Genomic DNA, 8,489 nt, shown 5'->3' on the forward strand with positions numbered 1-8,489 from the left:
AATTTCTTCACCCTCCTTGAGAGTGTGTAAGAACTCCTCTTCTCCAACTAACAATGCTTTAGGACCAAGAGACTTTCCCTAGTCTCCATCCACAACAGATTGAATTTTGTAAGTAATACCATCCTTTTGAAAAGAATATGAATTTTTATCACTATTATGAATTACTTTTCCATCATATTGACATGGTCTACCCAATAAAAAATGGTATAAATCCATTGGAAAAACATCACATAATATTCTATCCTTATATCCTCATATTATAAATTCTACCCAATCTTGTTCATTTACTAAGACATGTTGCCCCTTATTTATCCATGTAACCCTAGAAGGACTAATATGAGGAATTATTGACAAATTTAACTTATTAACTACCTCTTCAGAGATGATTTTACTAGTAGGGCCTAATTCAATGACAACTTTACATACCTTTCCCAAGATTTCTCATCTAATCCTAAATAGGGATCTCCTTTACTTTGGTTTCTCTTTAACAAGCTCCTAAATGAGAATTATCCTTATCATGAAACTATCCCCAACCTCTGAAACTAGGTTCACTTCAAGAGATTTTACACTTGTCAGGTCCTCTTATACATAGTTTATCCTTTGATCACCTTAGGAAGAAGAGGCTTTCTCAAGGCACCTATAAATAGGGTATCCAAGTTTATTACAATTGTAGCAGTTCATTATGGAAAAATAAGACCCTCTATATAGTCCTCCAGATCCACCACTTTTGTTGTTGCTAGAAATTATTTCTCTATTATGGTCTCCTTTATACTTGTATATCCACTTTTCTCTATAAATTGGATTCACCTTGGAATCTTTTTTTTGTGCTTCTAACACCAAAACTACCTATATGGCCTCTACCATCTCTTCCTTGACCTTTGCCTCTACCACCTTGTTCATGTTTCTTTTTTCTTTTCTCCTCTACCTTTAGGGCTAATTTATAGCATTTATGGATAGTTTTTGTAATTAGTTTACTTGATTCTTCTTGTATATACAACCTCAACCCATTTAGGTATCCTTCAACCTTGATGCTTTCATCTTCTGTAGCCTTGGACCTCAAGAACAACTTTTGAAATTCCTTTGTATAGGTTGTCACATCAAGATCCTTCTCCTTGAGATTTTTCTTTTTCCTATGAATTTAAATCTCATAGTCTTTAGGGAAATAAATCTTTTCAACCATTCCCTTCCAATTAACAATGATATTTCAACTTATTTCTCCCTTTTGGCTTCTACAAATTCTCACCATGTCAAGGCAACCACTCTTAACCTTGATTTTTCCACCTTAACCTTTTGGTCTATAGTCACCCCTTCACATTAAAAATCAATTAACATTCACTATTATACCCTTCTTAGAGGTAGATAACCCTTAATATACTCTAAAAATCTTGACGATCAATAGATATTGGTGAGATATATAAGAAAACAATCTAGAAATAAATAAATAAAGATAACAAAATATTTTTGGGGTTTATAGTAATTATATCTTTGTTCCATGCTAATAGTTTTTCTAAAAGTACAAGAGAATTATATTGACTCAAATGTGTGCTATAATATTATTTGTTTAACTTATGGCAAAGTGATGATGATCATAGACATCATTGTTCACATGGACACTTTATTATGATGATCTATTAAAAATGGTGAGACGTGTAATCCATTTAATTGTAAAAGTGAAGATGAAAGTAGGTACCATTGTGAATGCTTCATCTCAATGAAAATTGAGTTATACAATTCATTTAGCTCAAGTAAAATTAAGAAAAAAAACATGTATCATTGTCAGCAAGGATGCTTCATCTCAATGATCTATAGGAAGTGGTGATTATTTAATTTGTTTAATTGTAAAAGTAAGGATAAAAGTGCATATTGTTGTTTATAGGGATAATTCATCATAATTATCTATTAAAAAAGGTGTGACATCTAATCCATTTAATTGTAAACTTAAAAATTGTGTGACATATAATTCATTTAATCGTAAACTTAAGGGAAAAAATGGGTACCAATGCTCACAGGGATGCTTCATCTTGATGATTTGTAAGAAATTAAGATATATAATTCATTTAGTTACAATGTAGATATAAGAATATATCATTGTTCACAAGAACAATTGGATTTGAATTTACCAGTAAGAGATATTACGTCGTGGTTAGTGACATTGGAAAAATAGAACAATAGTAAAAAAGAAGAGAAAAAAGAAATTTCAGCTTGTTATTCTATTGAATAATAGATGCAAATTTATAGAATATCTTGACCCAACAACATTTCTAAATGATTGCTAATTAGATTGACAAAAAACTAGTTCATGATTAACAACACACACAAACTTGATAGCTAACTAAAAATTATCGACACCTAACTTAAACACATCTACAATAAGAACTTGATTCAAACTAGAATTCTTACTCACACCCAAACTAAACTTGTGTTGCTAGTAATTCAACAAGGTTTACCACATGTGAAACAATTATTTATTGACTATTTGGAACTTTAACTCTAACACGCCCACTTAATGTGACAACTAAAGGAAACATTATGTAGAAATTATACTTTGAAAATATGTCATAGAGGAGTAAGACTTTCATAGTTATGTAGTTATCATCTAGATTTGAAACACCATTTGACGCATCATCTTCACATGAAATGTCTCCTAACCCTTGCAAAGGTACAATTCCAAGCTTCTAGACTTTCAAATCTCCCTGAACTATTGGACACAACATCTCCACATGGAATGCCTCATAACCCTCTTAAAGGTATAGCTTCTTTGATCCTATAGAATCTCAAACTATTTGAGCATACATCTAGCCTCAACCAAATCTTTTCCTATTTTTCAAAGCATTGATCTCTTCAAAATCAAAAAAAAAAAATTCAATGAAAACATAATCATCCAGTGGTTCTCCTCCTCACCTCATCTTTGTTATAGAAAAAGGTTAATTTAATTTTATTAATTAAATTACCTTTTCTCCCTTCTTAATATTTCACTTTATGCACCTTTTTCATTCATATTTAATAATTAATTTGTAATTATTAAATAGCACTTACCTTTTAGGTTAGCCTTTGTATCTTTTAGGTTACTCTTTTCAAGTTTCGATCTCCTTCTATAAGGATTGATCTTTTGTAATTATCTTGCATCTTTTTCATTTTTGAGAATACAATTTGCATATTTTTAGAGAAAACCCTTACCTCTTTTTGTCTTTTTCTTCTCTGTGATAGGTTTTTACATGCAAGTATTCAAGGGCTTTGTAGATTTGTATCATGTATTGCTCAAATCCTTCATGGTATCAGAGCCATATCTGTTGTAGCTTGTTTGATATTTGGAGAAAAAAGAGAATGAGGTTTTGTCAAAATAAATCTGGTGCTTTTCAGGTGTTTCTTGTGAAAATAGGGTGGTCACTATTTTTTAGAGCAGTTTGAGGCCAAACAAGCCTCATGGATAGATTCAAAACATGTCAAAACCCCTATTTTCATATAAAGTTTATCAATTTTGGACAACGTTGATATGGGAGGCAAAATAAATTTTCCTAGTAGGTTGTAAGATCTCCTACATGCACTTTGAGGCATTTTTTATCAAAGAATTGCAAAAAATTATAAAACACTATTTTTTTACCATCATGGTTAGTTAACCATAGTGGCCGCCCATGCATTTACATAATTACAACAGAACTGTTGCAGTCACCACCAGTGGGCCACTCCTCTGCAACCATCATGCCACTACAGCCCTGCCAATAGTGGCTCCACTCTCCCTCCACCCAAGCTCCTCTCTGGTCCTCCTCTGCCCCACTTAGGGGTGGTGATAATTTTTTTTTTTTTTTAAATAAAAATTCCTTTTTGATACTCATATAGGGTCCCTATCATTTTTTTATGATATCTTGAACATACAGGGGTCTTTTTTTATTCGAAAGAAGCACCAAAAAGATGGTTTTGAGATGGACATGATGAAGTAGGAATTTTTGAGATTTTTATCTAGTTTGGTACTTTTTTTGGTGCTTGAAATTTGTTGATGACTTAAATCTTCTAAGGGACATAATTTCTTTGCTATAGCTTTGTTTTTTGTTTTGAAAAAAGCATCAAAAAGTTCTTCTCAAAAACTTTCCAAATTTTATGTCATTTAACTAGTATCTTGTACCAAGTATTTGTGATTCATATCTAAATATTTTTTTCTATTCTCTCATTTATGCATTCCTTCTAGTAGCTGGGGTATTCCTTCTAGTAGCTAGGGTTCATTTTTTTGCATTGTGGTAGGTGTTTTGTCACATTGTTTCAATTATTTACTTATGTAAACTAGAACTTCGTTCAAAAAAATTCAACACCTTCTAAAAATAATGGACAAGACCTCTTCTTGTCTAGAACTTTTGATCCCTCACAATAATCACACATAGAAGACCTTGATGGCACAACTTCTCCAATCAAAAGGGTTTTGGTCTTGTTTAGATGTAGTGGAGCCAATTTTATAGAGGCCTTTTGAGGTCATGAAACATTGGAACAAGATGGATGAAGAAATAATATTAATTTCTTTACAAGTCTCTAATAGTTTACAGTTTTATTTTGATGGGTGCAATACCCCTCTAGCTATGTGGACCAAGCTTGAAGGCTTGTTTGGTACAGTGAATTAGTTTAGGGCACTTCAAAGTAAGGCATAGCTTACCTCACTTATACCAAATTATTTTCCCTCCATTGAGTAATTCTTGATGAATTCAAGCAACTAAGATCTTTATTGCAGGGTTGTGGGAAAAAAAAGAGTGACACTGAGTGTATCTACTTGATTCTTTCTAAGCTTTGTGGAAACTTTCAAAAAAATTCTTCTACCTTCTATTCTACCAAAGATGCTTTGGGTAACATATTTACCATGCCATCCTTTGAGGTTATTTGTGATCAATAGACTTGAGATAAAGTTAAGATCTCTCGATTGGATTCTCTCACAAGCTAATAGAGTCATGCATTGGTAGTTCGGTCATCTTTAGGGACAAAGAAGAAGACTCAAAAATCTCATTCTACAAAGTTTTAGATTGATTTCAGCACTCACAGTTCATCAAGGCCACCTCCTCCTAAAGGGAGTAAATCAAAGTCAAAAAGACCAAAGTGTGCTTATGTAATAAGCCTAATCATGATGAGTCACATTGCTATGAGAAGAAGTTAGATGGCTATGCCAAATAGGTTTCAGATTTGATTGCTTTCCTTCAGAAGAGCAACTTTGATATTCCTTCTACTTCTCATAGACCTTATTCATCATCATCACTTCAGTCAGATGGTAAAGATATGGGAAAGGGTCATGCACTATGTACAACTACTATCCCTCATTCTTCCATTTGGTTACTAGATTTAGGTGCTTCACACCATATGAAATCTTCTCAAAATTTGTTCTCTTCTTTTGAGGCTTCTCCTACTCCACACATTTTGATGGGGAATAACACTATTATGACTATATGCAATAAATATTCTATTGATATTAATGATGGTATATTTCATGATGTACTTTGTGTTCCATCTTTGTCCTCTAACCTTCTCTCTATTTATCAGATTACACACTGTGGGATAGGGAAGATAGTTAAGTTTGCATAGGATTCAATACACATCAGAGATAGCGAGACAAGAAATATTATTACTACAGGAACTATTGTTCATTCTTCCCACCCATATTCCTTCTCACATTTTGGTCCACCATCTCCATTATCAAAAACTTTCTCTCTTTTTTCATGAGATTCTATTGAAGTGAAGTCAGGTCACTTGAACTTGTGTGTAATTCTTGAGACCAATGTTGTGACTTCTAGACCTCCATCTCTTATTTAGATTCCATCTCTTACATAGGATCACTCTTTAGCATTTCCTACTATTGTAGCTCTAGTGATTGAGCCACCTATTATAGTAATTGAGGATATATTAGAGGAGACACATCTTCTCTCAAATGATAGATTCAACACACCTATTATTTGACCTCCATTGGAGATTCCATTTTAGGATTCTCATGATTTCTCCTTTGAGCATCAGCTAGGACTTCTAGTTGCACCTTACATACATGGGTTTTATCATCCTTGCCCATAGGCTTTATTTCCTTTAGATTGGAGCCACATTGTTATGTTCATTGACATGTAGGAGTTATGCCATTCTAGGGGGACTATGGAGTCTCAAGCTTCTACCATGAAGGCTTTCATTGTACTTATGGTCTTAAGAGATTTTCTTGAGATGTTTCATATGTACATCCTTTTTTCATCTCTTTTTGGAGTAGAGTTTTTCCCATTGGGTTTTCTCTATTTCTCCATTTCCTAGAGATTCAATTGTGATTGGGTACCTCATCAGGCTTTGTTTCTGGGACCCAATTTTACTTTCTACATTGTAGTTTGCTTGCATTGTTTGTAGTTGCATTATTTCTCATACTTAAGGGGGGTGTTAGAGAAAAAGGTTAATTTAATTTCATTAATTAAATTACCTTTTCTTCCTTCTTAAGATTTCACTTTATGAACCTTTTGCATTCATATTTAATAATTAATTAGTAATTATTAAATAGCATTTAACTTTTAGGTTTTGATCTCCTTCGATAAGGATTGATCTTTTATAATTATCTTGCATCTTTTTCATTTCTGAGAATACAATTTTGATATTTTCAGAGCAAACACTCACCTCTTATTGTCTTTTTCTTCTCTGTGACAAGATTTTACATGGAGGTATTCGAGGTCTTTGTGGATTTGTATTGCGCATTGCTCAAATCCTTCAATATTCTTAACAACTTCTCTAATATATAGAATTTAATAGGAAGATAGCTCTGATACCATATTGGAAAAATAGAACAGCAATAAAAAAGAAGAGAATAAAGAACTTTCAACTTGTTATTCTATTGAATAATAGATGCAAATTTATACAATAGATTGACCCAAAAACATTCCTAAATTACTGCTAATTAGATTAACAAAAAACTACTTCATAATTGATAACACACACAAACTTGATAGCTGATTGAAACTTATGGACACCTAACTCAAACACATCTACAATAAGAACTTGATTCAAACTAGAACTCTCACTCATGCATAAACTAAACTTGTGTTTCCAACAACTTAATAAGGTTTGCCACATGTTTAACAATTATTTATTGACTAGTCAGAACATTAACTCTAACAAGTGATCGCTCAAGCTGGATGATATCCTAGATGACTTATCAAAAACCACCAATTCAGTCTCCTCTAGTGAAAGAGAAAAATAATTTGTAGAAGGTTCAATAGATATGCAACACTTTTCCACTTCTTCATTTGCTATCTAGGAAACATTTATGGTATACTTTGGAAATTCTTTGATCTAATCACATATTTATCCTAGAAATAGGGGATTTTGGGGTTCAAACCTTCATCCACACTACTCAGTTGCCCAATCTTTGCCACTAGGATTATTGTGATCACATTGTACATGACGAAGATGAATCTCAAACTCTTGAGCAAAGTGAAAATAGAGAAGAAATAAAATTTCAAGCTCTGAAGGATGCAAGGGATCCATATTGAGCTGCATGACAACACAAATTCAATAGCTACAAAAAAAGTGTAGCACAAATAGTTCTGTTCCTTGTAGTTGAATTGTTTCATCACCTAAGTTATCATTTCAAGCTTTATTGTGTCCCTTTCTCCACAATCCATCATAGCTTTACATATTTCAAGCATAATTTTTCTCACAAGTCAATGCTTGGGGTAGATCAAAGCATAGGTATTGTTGGATACAATTGTTCAATTGTGTGTTGTCTTTGATGTTACACAAATGTCATATCAGTTATCAGACAAAGTCTACTAAGCTCAGTTAGTCAGCAAGGAAAAAGATGGTGTCTACCAAGAAGTCTCAGGCTTTACCTTGTACAGGTAATTGCTACCAAGCTTTCAAGGTTTAGCAAAGGAAATTCAATTCTTATCAAGCTCACTCGGTCATCAAGAGAAAATAATGCAGGAAATCATTGTTACCAAGCTCACTCGGTCATCGAGAGAAAATAGTGTAGAAAATAGTTCTAACCAAGCTTTCATGGATAGTAAAGGAAATCTAATTCTTACCGAGTTAACTTGGCAACCAAAGGATTTTGCAGCTTTTGTAGTGTTAACCAAGTTAAGACAATTAACTCAAGAAATTATTTCTCGAAAAAGTATTTACCGAGTAGGGTCAGCTAGTGAAGGATTTCATTATTTTGTGAAATAAAGCTTATTTGTTTAATGTAATATTTGTAACCAATGGATATATGATTTATCGGTAAATGTAACTTGTGAATGAGCTGACTTGATAATCTGAATGGTATATATAAGAGGTCAAGTTTTGAATTCTAAGTGTGTGATGGATGTGAATGAGAAAGAAGGACTAAGAGAGAATTTTGAAGGATGACCAAAGATCATTAAGGAGCAACAAAGTTATATTTGATCGAGAAGGATCTAATAGTGCAGAATGGAGATCTGTTATCAACAAATTTAGTTGCATCTTATTCAGTTCAATTCATTGTTACTTTCTAACCATTGTAGCAATGATTTCAAATCTCT

This window comes from Cupressus sempervirens, chromosome 10 (assembly GCF_028749045.1).
Source record: "Cupressus sempervirens isolate cs-2001-9-10 chromosome 10, ASM2874904v1, whole genome shotgun sequence".
Taxonomy (NCBI): domain Eukaryota; kingdom Viridiplantae; phylum Streptophyta; class Pinopsida; order Cupressales; family Cupressaceae; genus Cupressus; species Cupressus sempervirens.